This window comes from Mesoplodon densirostris, chromosome 6 (assembly GCF_025265405.1).
Source record: "Mesoplodon densirostris isolate mMesDen1 chromosome 6, mMesDen1 primary haplotype, whole genome shotgun sequence".
Classification (NCBI taxonomy): domain Eukaryota; kingdom Metazoa; phylum Chordata; class Mammalia; order Artiodactyla; family Ziphiidae; genus Mesoplodon; species Mesoplodon densirostris.
In genome coordinates this window covers 107,450,844-107,466,015 of record NC_082666.1, presented here as the reverse complement: position 1 = coordinate 107,466,015, position 15,172 = coordinate 107,450,844, and positions in this window count along the sequence as shown.

The following is a 15,172-nucleotide window of genomic DNA, read 5'->3' as shown; positions in this document are numbered from 1 at the left end:
AACAAACGATATTATTTGACTAAATATCTGGGTACCCCCTTTGAAGTTGACATATAAAAATTAGCTATCACAGTATTATTCATGATAAATGCAGAGTCAACAAATAAAAATTCTCATGCTATAATCTGCAAAAACTGTTTTGACTTTCAGTTCCCTTCATTAATTTACAAATGTTACAGAACTAATAGTTACACAACTGATATTAGACAATAAGTTCTGACTCCAATGATTAGCTCTCATTCATTCATTCAGCATATTTCTATTGAGCACCTATTATATGACAGGTATTTTATAGGTACTAACATAAAAACTTGTTCTATAAGCTCTTCATATTTGTATTTCTTTTGTAACTAAGTGCTAGTAAATGTTACATATAATTCCTTCTTTGAAAATTAATAGATGAAGTAGGATCAATGGTATAATCTTAAGGAAGTAGACCATAAGTAGCAGCAGGTGGTGGCTTATCTCACTCTCTGTGTTGTGTGTGTGTGTGTGTGTATACATATGTATAAATAAATCATTTAATGAGAGGTAGTGAAAAGTGATACATCAATATTATATATCTCTGGGCTGTTCACTCTGCATTACCTCATTATTACAGATACTGGATTAGATTTGATTATTATTACCCATATTTTACAGATAAAGAAATTGTGAATTAAAGTATGTAACATGATCAAACACAGAGCTTATAAATAGCAGAGAGTGACACTCTGAATTGGATTCCTCTCTAGGTAGTTTGGGAAGTTTGGCTGGACCATGAGCTCCATTAGAACAAAGACTGTTCAACTTGTGATGCTAAATTTCACATAGTAGGGGCTCAAAAATATAAATTAAAATATTGAGTGGCCTATTAAAAGCTTTAGTCTCATTATTTCTCCAAATTAAAAAAATGAGTGGATGTAGATGTTGAATATATATTTAAACTCTATTTCTTTTAGAAGGAAAAAAAATCAAAGACACCCAATGGTGATAAATTACTATTATAATTTTACTTCAATATGCATAAACATAAAACCAGGCATAGAAATTGGTATGCTTTTATAACTGTAAACCAGACAATTTGTAAATATATGCAAATACAACTATAAAACTATTAAAATTAAGAAGTTCCAATTATGCATCCGATTATGCTTTTTGTCTTAAACACAGTCCCTTGTCACTGAGAACACACTAGTTGACGAGATGCAGGTTTCCTGTCGAGTGCGCCGTGTCTGTGTCCCGACACCCGTGAAAGATCTTAGCGCTCTACCACCCTTCTGTACTGACGACATGACGTACTTTAGCTCATATGATGATTCATAATGTACTTTTGCTTTCAGGTAGTGGAAGTCATCATTCAAATATTGTTTGTCCATGTTCTTTTTTATTAGTTTGTGAAAAGTAATTCTGATGCAGTTTGTTGATTTCATGAAATACCATTAAAAGCCTCAGTAACTTCAATAACTGAAGAGGCTGTACAAACTGGGAATTGAGGGGGAAGAGAACTACTGACAGAATTTTAAGGGATAACACTCTTCCCTTTGAGTTTCATTCTATTAAACTATTTTTCACCTCCCAGTCATCACTTGAAAAGGAAATTTTAGTGTTTGCAGCTGGTAAAATGTGACTATAAGGGTGGACATGCGACAGTTGTCCTTTTTACACTAGAACATGCCAGCCTAGCAGCAGTCACACTGTGTGATTCAAAACACACACGCAGGCATGGACAGTGAGTTTGTGCTGCTACATTGAGCTATAGACAGATCCAGATAATTCTGAAAATGCTTCCAGTAATTTTTCATTTGGATGTAAACACAAGAACAGATCCATGGAATTCACCAATACAGGTAGAGAACACTGAGTTAGAATGGCATGGACACACCATATATCTAGTCAGTAACTATTTAGGACCTAATATATTCCAGCTTTGTGCTAAATGCTGAATGATTGCAACAGGCGTTGACTTTAATCTCATGTGCCCTAGAGTCGGTTTCAGTTCATTATGTTCACTGACAGAATGTATATGTGATGAATGTAAAATTAGATGCTAATGAGTTGATAATAGAATATGTATATATATATTGAAATATTCATATATATTCAATAATATTTTGTTTGAAATCTTTACTACTATTGGCACAGATACAGAAATTGCTACAGACGTTATCATACCTTTTCCTACATAGCAACTAGGTTTAGGGAAAATAATTTTGGTGGAATGGTGTTAGTCAGCCTACAAATCCAGAATGTCTTGGTTGAAGGTGTAGATACTTTGTTTCACTAAAATCAAGTGTAGGTTTTTCCAAACAAGTTAGGAAAAAAATGCAAAATCCTTATAAAATGTTCCTTATGATTCCATACCTTACTATACTATTAACCCAGTGTGTTAATAAGCTTGTATTTAATGTAGTCATTATTCTTCATAATTTGACATGAGTAATGTGCTCTCACATTTTAATTTTCTAAATGTTTTTTTTTTTGTGTGTGTGGGACGCGGGCCTCTCACTGTGGTGGCCTCTCCCGTTGCGGAGCAGAGGCTCCGGATGCACAGGCTCAGCGGCCATGGCTCACGGGCCCAACCGCTCCGCAGTATGCAGGATCCTCCCGGACTGGGGCACGAACCTGTGTCCCCCGCAACAGCAGGCGGACTCTCAACCACTGCGCCACGAGGGAAGCCCTAATTTTCTGAACTTTTATACCATATTCTCAATGACTTATTTGCTGATTTCCTTTTTTATAAAAATATGATACCTCAACCAACCACTGTTAAACTCAGCAAAAAGCACGGTTTCCAAAGTAAATGTTTTGTAAAGTGTTTCCTGTGTATTATTCACATTTATTACTTTTCCTCTGAGTTTTTTATATTTCAGTTCATACATGAAAAATAAACAATGTCCTTTTGACTTATTTTCTTGAAGTCTTTTGCCATTTTCCAAATATATCTGAGTAATTAAGGTCAGTTAAACCTATTTAAAGTTTCAAATTTCTAGGAAATATCTGATATTTAGTAACTTTCTGCCCAAATGATTTTAAATCTCATTTATTATAAAGTGAATTAAAAGATTGGCATACATTCTTTAAATAGAAAGATTATCAACCTGCTTTTGCTAATGTAGATGGTGCTCTTAAGTTCTGATTTCATACATGACAACCCAGGATTAAAGGCTCATTAATAATCTGCCAAATACTGTCAGCTGTATGACTCAATGCTCCATTAGTAATGTAATCCCTTGATTTTCTTCTTCCAGAAAAGTGATTCTTTGAAACCATTGGCAGTAATATGAATTTATACATTATGTGTGTGTGTGTGTGTGTGTGTGTGTGTGTGTGTGTGTGTGTGTGTATCTCTTGGAATAGAGACTGAACGCCAAGACAAAACCTTGCATTCCTTTACAGGACGTGCAATGCAGATCTATTGTGGAGTAACTGCTGGATCTGGGAAGGAAGGTGAGGCTAAAGGCAGCCCATTAGAAAGGGAAGAGGCTGTTGGAACTGGGAGTTGAGGGGAAGAGAACTACTGACAATTTTAAGGGGTAACACTCTTGCCTTTGAGTGTCTGTGTGGTAGAGTCCATGGCCTAGAGTAGAAGGGGGAAGCTGTACTAGAGCAGCTTCTGGTGGCGGGAATATTATTTTCTTATACATGCAGCTATTGAAACATTGCTTAACATTCCTCAGATCTTAACTGTCAAGGACAAAAAACAGTAATGATAACTGGAAATGTCAGTTCCACATCCACAATAATCTACTTACAATTGCTTCCCTCTTTCACGAGTTCTCTATCAATTATCCACGCTTTTATCCCCCCCCCAAATCATCACTTTTTCCTTAATCACATGTATTCCTCAGTTATGCTGTAGAGAACTGCAATTTTCCCTTCGTGGCCCTTCCCCCTTAATCCTTTTTTTTATTTTCCACATTAACAATCCCTAATTTTTAGAAAAAAGACAATAGCATATAAATGAATCAAGGTGCAGAATTCGTCAAATTATAAAAATCAATTCCTGGAGCGTTATTGATTGGTAACTATATTGATCACATCAATATAAGTATTTTAATCAGTCTGTCTGCAGAGATTGCAGCTACAAGATAAAAAAACATAATCAGTTTATTCAGTTGTTACAAATGTAGGAGGGGGAAATGGAAATAGGATTAACAAGATTTTATACAGAACCAAGAGTCCACTTCCTTTTCTTTCCAGAGACACTATTCTATAAACCATGGTATTGCTTCTCCTAGCCAGACTATGAAGCATGTTTGGTTAGATTACGTTTTGAATTATACCAGTTCATTGGAGTAAATGTCTCTATGGGACACTTGGGTTTATAAAACTCTGTTTCATAACTGGATGATATAGAGCATCCCTCAGACTATCTTGTTGCAAAAGAATGCTGTTGGGTCAAATGAACAAGAGAAAACAGGTAATAATATAATATTAGAACTCTCTACAAAATAACATCTCAATTCACATTTTGCGCTACGTTCAGTGACATCTTAGAAAACCATTCTGTGTGTATGTATGTATGGAGTGCACAGATTCGTACGTACATATTGGGCTTTGATCACTAATGTTAATGTTTGCTAAAATTTGTACCTTAATGTGGATTGTAGCATGAATATTTATGTAGTAAATTATTATAAAGAGATATGATTATTAATATAAAATAGTATTCTGTATTTTATAATTAGGGTTAGAGTGGTATAATTTAAAAATAATAATAATATTGAATATTTTTGCCTACCCTTCCAATATTGGACGTTAGTTGGGTAAAGTAGACATTAGTGGAAACATGCATCTTAGCTGATTGTGTATGTATATACTCTGTCAATTTTTAATTCTTTAAAAAATACAAATGTTGTATTAGAAGCCATGGAGTGTTAGAAGTCAGCGGTAGTGGAAAACTGAGGTTATTGATTATTTTGTGTTTTCATATCCACAATATGAAGTGATTTTGGAAGTTTTTTGCTAGCTACTAGAAAATAAGCTAAGATTTATGTTAGCTCTTTGAATGCATCTACCGAAGTTCCATCACTAGGAAAGTGAGGTCACCCTTCTTTGATTAAATCATCAAACATAACATAGTACCATTTACATGTCCTCAAAGTTTTATTACAACACAATTAATAGCCAAGATTTTAGCTATTTACAAGGTCTTCTAACTATATACCAGATAGTTTGATGTGTACATGGCATGAACTACCTTATAAAATAGAGCTGCCTCTTTTTATTTTCTAAATATTATAATCTATCTATATTAGTGAACTGGAGCTGTGGATCAGATGATAAGATATGCATAACTGTGTGCACTGAGTGATTGGAATGCCACTTGTTATCTTTTTTCTGGAAATGTCTATATAAGAAAATAAAAGGTACTTTATAGAAATATGAAAAACATAGCAGCCTGATACTGTTCATTCTTACCCTTTTTGGGAATTTGAATAAGTAATTTATTCTCCCTTAACCTCAAGTTCTCTATTTAAAAAAGTGACCTTGGACTAGATCCTGTTGCAGATACTGTGGTCAAATGATTTTATGCCCAGGGATTTCAGCCGTTGGCTGTGAATCAAAATCAGTTGAGGAAATTCTGATTGAGCAAGTTCGGGGTTGAACTCTGGCATATGTACAGTTGACCCTTGAACAACTTTGGGGTTAAGGGTGTGGACCCTCACACAGTCGAAAATTCAGGTATGACTTTACAATCGGCCTTCCGTATCTATGGTTGAACATCTTCATATTCAGTCAACCCCAGACTGAGTAGTACTGTAGATTAAGTGAACCCACCCAGTTCAAGTCCGTGTGGTTCAAGGATCAACTGTACTTTTAAGAAGTGCCACAAGTGATTCTGATACTCAGCCAGGATATGGAATATTGATTCTATGCTATTTGGTGCAAAGAACTAAATGGGAATCTCTCAGTCTATATATTGATTATAACTTATCTAAATATCATACCTTACTAAGAAAAGATATCATTGGGTGTAGCAATGGTAAAATAGCTGCAGTGTATTTCATTATAAGAGAAGATGGTTACAGTGTTACTGGTAGAAAAATGATCAGAATAGTGTATTAGTTAGGGTTCTCCAGAGAAACAGACCTAATAGGATATTTATGTTATATTGGATTGGATTGGATATATAATAGGTTATTGTATTTTATATAATAGGGTAAACTATCCTATTGCGGTTGACCCTTGGACAATATGGGTTTGAACTGTGTGGGTCCACTTATACACAGATATTTTTCAGTAAGTACTGCAGTGCTACACGATTCGTGGTTGGTTGAATCTGCAGACGCAGAACCGGATTATGCAGTTTTTAACTGCACTCTAACCCCCATGTTGTCCAAGGATCAAATGTGTATATGTGGGGAGGGGTGATTTCTTTTAAGGAATTGTCTATTGGCTTTGGTTTATGTGATTGTGGGGCTTGGCAAGTCAGAAATCTGCAGGGTAGGTCAGCAGGTTGGAAATTAAGGTAAACGTTCATGTTGCAGTCTTGAGTCCAAAAGCTAGAAACTCAGACAGAATTTCTATATTGCAGTCTGGAGGCATAGTTCTTTATTCATGGGAGGACTTCAGTCTTCATTCTGAAGGCCTTCAACTGATTGGATGACGTCCAGCACACTATGGAGGAATCATCTGCTTTTCTCAAAGTCTACTGATTTACAAGTTAATCACATCTAAAATACACCTTGACAGCAGCTTCTAGACCAAAGAACCAGGCACCATAGACTAAGTTTACATGTAAAATTAACCATCATAAATGGTAAACATGAGTGAGGGCTAGCTGATGCAGGCAGAAGAATGCCGAAGTGGGTTCATTCAGAGGGAATGTGATTGGGTATCAGAGGAGGGCTGGCATATGCTGTGTGGGAGGAGGAGGCAGCAAGGTTGTGGACTACTTGAATCTGTTGGGGCTCAAAAATGGTGCCCTGAGCCAGCATGAATTCTACCACAGTAAATGTGGTAGGCAACTGAGGGTAGGCAGAGGTACATAGGATGTCATACTTGAGACCAATTAGGCTTCCTTTAACCAGTGAGTTTCATCACGTTGGTTTTCATAGTTTATTCTCATTCCCTTGTTCATCTGTTCATTATATAACACTCCAGTCAGAGCCTTTCAACTTGCTTGAGCATTTGTTTATTAGCTTAGTGGTGTTGGTTTTGGTTGTCAGTACAGCACTATTCATTTTTGGAGTAGTATCACTTCATACTAAGGCAGTTGTTGCCTATTGATTGAACAGGCCCGTTGTAATTTCTCTGCACTCCATAGCAATATCACTTTTCTTCAACCCCGGAAGGGTTGATTGAATAAGCAAGTTGCTTCCACTTTTAGTCTGTCAGCTGCCACTTGGATACTTACCATACTTTGAATTCACTTGCCAAACTATCATGACCCTGTTATCCTGTGTGCCCACCAGTTATATACATATTATCTTTCCTTACTATCTTGCATATGCTGAATTTTGACTTTCTGCAAATTTGGTTACCTTGGATAATACCATTACTACTTTGGTTTTTAAAGCCTTTAAAAGTCTTTTGGGACTATAAAAGGCACAGGGCTCTAGAAATGGAATCCTCAGATTTTGGTGTGCATAAGATTCACCTATAGCTATAGGAAATGCAGGTTCTTGGCTCCATTTCTAGAAAATTCTGATACAATTTATATGGAGAGAGGGGGTTTTGCAAATCTGCATTTTACAGGAGCTACAGTTTCTACTATGCTTAATAGCTATTCTGTGTTGATTCATCATAATGCAATGCAACTATGCACTTAAAAACTAAACCTTTTTTTGAGAATATTAGATTCATCAAACAGTTGCAGAAATAGTACAGAGAGTTCTCATATACTCTTCACACATCTTACTCTAATGTTACTATTTTACGTAGTACATATGTTAAAACTAAAAAGACAGCGGTGCATTACTTTTAGCTAAACTCCAGACTTTATTCAGATTTACCGATTTTTTTTTTTTTTTACAATTATGTCTTTTTTCTGTTCTCAGACCTAATCAAGTATATCACATTGAATTTAGTTATAATCTCTCTTCTATGGTCTCTGACAGGTTCCCAGCCTTTCCTTGTTTCCCATGACATTTATAATTTTGAGAAGTACCGGCCAGGCTTTTGTAGAATGGCCCTGAATTTGGCTTTGTTTGCTGTTTTTCTCATGATTAGACAGACCAGGGTTTTTGGGGTTTTGGGGAAGATTACCATAGAGGTGAAATGTCTTTCTCATCACCTTGTGTCAGTAATGACTTACTGGTGATGTTAACCTTGATCACTTGGTTAAGGTGAGGTCTGCCAGATTGCTTCACTGTGAAGTTACTATTGTTCCCTTTCCATAATCTATTTTTTGGAATCCAGCCAGTACTCCTAAGAGGGAGTTTAAGCTCCATCTCCTGGAGGGAAGAGTATTTACATATGTTATTTGAAATTCTTTGTAAGAAAGATTTGTACCTTTTTCCCCATTTATCTATGTATTCAGTTATTTCTATCAGTATGGACTCATGAATATTTATTTTATATTTCTCTATAACTTTAAAGTTTAATTAATTTTATGACTCAAATTGTTCCAGCTTAGGCCATCAGGTGCTCCTTCAGTTGAGTTCTTGTGTCCCTTTGATCTGCCTCTATCCTTTTGATTTTTGAGTGCTGCCTTATTTCCTGGCACTACATAATGCTCCAGGCTCATCTTGTGTTTTCATTTCCCCAGGCCGAGAATTAGTCATTTCTCCAAGGATGTCTGGTTTTTGTTATTTTGGAGGACCATATTTAGAAACTAAGGCCTGGATGCTAGATGTGTTTGTTGCTACTTGGTGCCATTGTTTCTAGTCTCTCCACAGAGTTATGGAATATATGCATGTATATTAACCAATGTATACACATATCTATAATCCTTTCTATAGGTGTCTATCTCTATACCTATTAAACTAAACGTGAGTTCATACTAATGTCTGACTCTAATCCAGTATCACATGGTTCATTCTAGCTTTTGCCTCTTGCTTATTTGTAACTTCTTTTACTAACAGTGAGAAACCTGACTCAAATTATTTACCATTTATTTACTTATTTGTTCTACACTAGTGTAAATGTGTTTTCATATTTCTTAAACTGTATTCCTGTGAGAAACAAACTTACCAACTAAAATTGTGTTTATGTACAGTTATTTTTGCACCTAGTCTTAGATTTACCAATCAGAACATCATTTTCCAAAGTCACTTATGTCAGTTCCTTTTTCTCCACCCCCTTCAGTGCCGTTTTATCATATATTGGGAATACAGTTAAATTTATTTGTCACAGTATGCATTACATCCAGGATACTCTGATTAAAAATTGCATACATTAAAGTTCACCCTTTGATGTACTATTCTACATGTTTTGACAGATGCGTAGTCATGTACCTTATGCCTAGTACCATACAGTACAGTTTCATCAACCTAAAATATTCTCTGTGAGTGGCCTTTGTAGTCATTCACTCCCAACCTCTGACAAATGCTGATTTGTCTTCCATCCCTATAATTTGTCTTTTCCAGAATGTTGAATAAACGGCATCATACAATATGTAGACTTTTGAATTTGGCATCTTTGACTTAGCAACATGCATTTAGGATTCATCCACGTTGTTCTGTGAATCTATAGTTTCTTCTCTTTTATCCCCTGAAGTATCCATCATCTCGAATACCAAGTTTGTTTATCCATTCACCTGTTGAAGGATAATATGATATGATTATTTCCAGTTTGGGACAATTATAAAAAAAGCTGCTATAACCATTTGGGTATAGGCCTTTGTGTGAATATAGGTTTTCAATTAGCTGGGGAATATGATTGCCTGATCCTATTGTAAAACTGTGCTTAGCTCTGTAGGAAACTGTCAAACTGTCTTCCCAAATAACTGTATCATTTTATATTCTCACTAGCAATGAATGTATGGTCTTGTTGCACTTCAACAGCATTTGGTATTGTCAGTTATCGGATTTTAGCTCTTCTAATAGGTGTGTAGTTATATCTCATTGTGGTTTTATTTGTATCTCCCTAATGACATATGATGTTGAGCATCTTTTCATATGCTTATTTGCCATCTGTATATCTTCTTTGGTAAAAATATGTGTATATGTATTTTTCTTTCTTTTGTTCTTATAGATTTTGTGTGTGTGTGTGTGTGTGTGTGTGTATACACACATATATAAAGTTAGGTTGCTTGTTTTCTCATTGTTGAGTTTTAAGAGTTCTTTATATATCCTAGATATGAGTCCTTTATACAATATATTGTTTTGGAAAGTAAAAAAAATGAAATGGATACAAGGTACAAATAAAAGTTTTAATCAACAGTCATATGAAAAATTTTGAAGCTGCCCAGTTGAACTTTAGGATATTTTAGATAAGTGAATACTCATTAGCTTGCTAGTTACAGTATTATTAAAGGGAATGGTTGAAACATTGGCTCTTATATAAGTTCCTCAGAATTTTTCTAAGTAAGGAAGCTAAAATTATACCCTTATGAAAATTCTCTTACTATATAAATAAACATGAAATCTACTAAATGTCTTGAGACTTTAAAGCATATTCCTATAAATAAATGAAAATATTTGTGAGATATAAGAAGATCTCTATGACTTTTGCTTCCCCTTTATGCGTTGAATATAGTTTACTTCTGTTTTCTAATTATAATTATACTGTACGAAATAGCAATATTATACTGGATGCTTATTCTGAGACAGATAACATGCAAAACCATGTTACATAAATTATATTGATTTACAAATAACCCATTTGTTTGATTTCATACGAAATTTAGAAACAATATATATTGTGTCCGGTTTACAGAGGAAGAGCCAGAGGCAAAAGAGGCATTTATCGTTCCTCATTCACAAGGAGAAACTAAGGTATACTTGTTAGTTAGGTAGAAAACATCATTCAGCTACATCTAACAAAGGAAATGATAAATATTCCCTTGACAAGTTAATAAACATGTTTAGAACAATTAATTCTGTCATGAAAAATACTGTGATAAAAGAATAATCCAAGATGAATTCAAATCTTTAGAAAACAGCTTTTTCATGGGCATTGTTGTAAGCACCATAAAAGAGATAAAAATCTAACTTATTATTCATGGAAAAATCAAGGATTGCAATTGGATCTATAGAGTAACAAATATAAATCTGTGATGTTAATCACCTACTGCTTAAGAGGTAAATGTCTCAGTTTCCAAAGTCTTATGTATTTATGTATTTATTTATTAAATTTCTTTATTTTAAAAAATTTATTTATTTATTAATTTATTTTTGGCTATGTCGGGTCTTTGTTGCTGCACGTGGGTTTTCTCTAGTTGCAGCCATAATGTATTTATTTTTATTTCTTTGGAGATTTATTTTCTTCTTACAGATCATATGGTATCACCACTGTTTAAAATTCTCATATTATTCTTTCATTTAAAAATTATTTTGTAAAGTACTTAAAATTTTTATACAATATTAAAGGTTACTTTCCATTTACGGTTATTACAAAATATTGGCTATATTCCCCGTGTTGTACAATATATCCTTGAGCCTGTCTTACACCCAAGAGTTTGTACTTCCCACTCCCCCACCCCTATATTCCCCTTTCCCCTCATGTCTGGTAACCACTAGTTTGTTTTCTATATATGTAGGTCTGCTCGTTTTGTGTTATGTTAATTAGTTTTCTGTATTTTTAGATGATACATATAAGCGATATCATACAGTATTTATCTTTCTGATTTATTTCACTTAGCATAATGCCCTCCAAGTCCATCCGTGTTGCTGGAAATGGCAAAATGTCATTCTTTTTTATGGCTGAGTAGTATTCCATTATATATATATTTGTATATATATATATTGTGTATATATATATATATATATATATATCTTGCATCTTCTTCATCCATTTATCTGTTGATGGACACTTAGGTTGCTTCCATACCTTGGCATTGTAAATAACACTGCTTTGAATATTGGGATGCATGTATCTTTTTGAATTAGTGTTTGTTTGTTTGTTTATTTGTTTGTTTGGTATATACCCAGGAGTGGAATTGCTGGGTCACATGGTATCTCTGCCATTTGTTTTTTGAGAAACCTCCACTGTGTTTTCCACACCGATTTACTTTCTCAACAACAGTGTACAAGGGTTCTCTTTTCTGCACATCCTCACCAACATTTGTTATTTGTTGACTTTTTGATGATAGCCATTCTGACAGGTGTGAAGTGATATCTCACTGTGGTTTTTATTGGATGGGCCAAAAGGTTCGTTCAGTTTTTTCTGTAAGATGGCTCTAGTAGCACTTAGTTGTCTTTAACTTTCTTCAAAGCAATTTTGTTAGATTGTATGTGACAGCTGTCATATCAGCATGCATATAAAGAAAGACTTATCAAAATTGGTAAATTTTTGTGTAGCCATTTTAATATTGAAGATGGAAGAAAAAAGCAACATTTTGGCATATTATGCTTTATTATTTCAAGAAAGGTAAAAACGCAACTGAAATGCACAAAAAGATTTGTGCAGTGTATGGGGAAGGTTCAGTGACTGATTGAACATGACAGAAGTGGTTTGCGAAGTTTTGTGCTGGAGATTTCTCGCTGGATGATGCTCCATGGTCAGGTAGATCAGTTGAAGTTGATAGCAATCAAATCGAAACAGTAATTGAGAACAATCAACATTATACCACGTGGGAGATAGCCAACATACTCAAAATATCCAAATCAAGCACTGAAAATCATTTGCACCAACTTGGTTATGTGACTCGCTTTGATGTTTGGGTTCCATATAAGTTAAGTGCAAAAAATCTTCTTGACCATATTTCCACCTGCGATTCTCTACTGAAACGTAATGAAAACGTTGCATTTTCAAAACACATTGTGATGGGTGATGAAAAGTGGATACTGTACAACAATGTGGAATGGAAGAGATCGTGGGACAAGCGAAATGAACCACCACCAGCCACACCAAAGGCTGGTCTTCATCCAAAGAAGGTGATGTTGTGTATATGGTGGGATTGGAAGGGAGTCCTCTATTATGAGCTCCTTCCAGAAAACCAAAGGATTAATTCCAACAAGTAGTGCTCCCAATTAGACCAACTGAAAGTGGCAGTCAACAAAAGCATCCAGAATTAGTCAACAGAAAATGCATTAATCTTCCACCAGGATAACACAAGACCACATGTTTCTTTGATGACCAGGCAAAAACTGTTACAGCTTGGCTGGGAAGTTGTGATTCATCTGCCCTATTCACCAGACATTGCACCTTTGGATTTCCGTTTATTTTGGTCTTTACAAAATTCTCTTAATGGAAAAAATTTCAATTCCCCGGAAGACTGTAAAAGGCACCTGGAACAGTTCTTTGCTCAAAAAGATAAAATGTTATGGGAAGATGGAATCATGAATTTGCCTGAAAAAATGGCAGAAGGTAGTGGAACAAATGGGTGAATATGTTGTTCAATAAAGTTCTTGGTGAAAATGAAAGATGTGTCTTTTATTTTTACTTAATAACTGAAGGCACTTTTTGGCCCACCCAATATTTGCATTTCCCTGATGATTACTGATGTTAGGCATCTTTTTATATGCCTATTGGCTATCTGCATTTCTTCTTTGGAAAAATGTCGATTCAGTTCTGTCCATTTTTTAATTGGGTTGTTTGTTTTTGATGTTGAGTTTTATAAGCTGTTTATACATGTTGGATATGAATCCTATATTGGTCATATCATTTTCAAATATTTTCTCCCATTCAATAGGTTGTCTTTTCATTTTGTTGATGGTTTCCTCTGCTGTGCAAAAGCTTTTAAGTTTAATTAGGTCCCATTTGTTTATTTTTGCTTATATTTTCTTTACTTTAGGAGAGGAATCCAAAAAATAGAGCAGAACTAAATGAAATACAGTCAAAAAAATCAATGAAACTAAAAGCTGGTTCTTTGAAAAGATAAACAAAATTGATAAATCTTTAGCCAGACTCATCAAGAAAAAAAGAGAGAGGGCCCAAATCAATAAAATCAAAAATGAAAAAGAACTTACAACGGACACCACAGAAACACAAAGGATCCTAAGAGACTGCTATGAGCAACTCTATGCCAATAAAATGGACAACCTAGAAAAAAATGTACAAATTCTTAGAAAGGTACAATCTCTGAAGACTGAACCTGGAAGAAATAGAAAATATGAACAGACTGATTACCAGTACTGAAATTGAATCAGTTATTTAAAAACTTCCAACAAACAAAAGTCTAGGACCAGATGGCTTCACAGGTGAATTCTACCAAACATTTAGAGAAGAGTTAACACGGATCCTTCTGAAACTAATGCAAAAAATTGCAGAGGAAGTACCACTTCCGAACTCATTCTTTGAGGCCACCGTCACCCTGATACCAAAACCAGACAAAGATACTACAAAAAATGAAAATTACCAGCCAATATCACTGATGAACATAGATGCAAAAAGTCTCAACAAAATACTAGCAAACTGAATCCAACAATACATTAAAAGGATGATACACCATGATCAAGTGGGATTTATCTCAGGGATGCCAGGATTTTTCAGTATCCCAAATCAGTCTGACACACCACATTAACAAATTGAACAATAAAAGCCATATGATCATCTCAATTGATGCAGAAAAAGCTTTTGATAAAATTCAACATCATTTATGATAAAAACTCTCCAGAAAGTGGGTATAGAGGGAACCTACCTCAACATAATAAGGGCCATATATGATAAGCCCACAGATAACATCATACTCAACAGTGAAAAGCTGAAAGCATTCCCTCTAAGATGGGAAACAAGACAAGGATGCCCATGCTTGCCACTTTCATTCAACATAGTTTTGGAAGTCCTAGCCATGGTAATCAGAGAAGAAAAAAAATAAAATAAAAGGAATCCAAATTGGAAAGGAAGAAGTAAAAACTGTCACTGTTTGCAGATGACATGATACTATACATAGGAAATCCTAAAGGTGTCACCAGAAAACCACTAGAGCTCATCAGTGAACTTGGTAAAGTTGCAGGGTACAAAATTAATATACAGAAATCTGTTGCATTTCTATATGCTAACAATGAAATATCAGAAAGGGAAATTACATAAACAATCCCATTTACCATTGCATCAAGGAGAATAAAATACCTAGGAATAAGCCTACCTGAAGAGGCAAAGACCTGTACTCCAGAAACTACAAGACATTGATGAAAGGAAT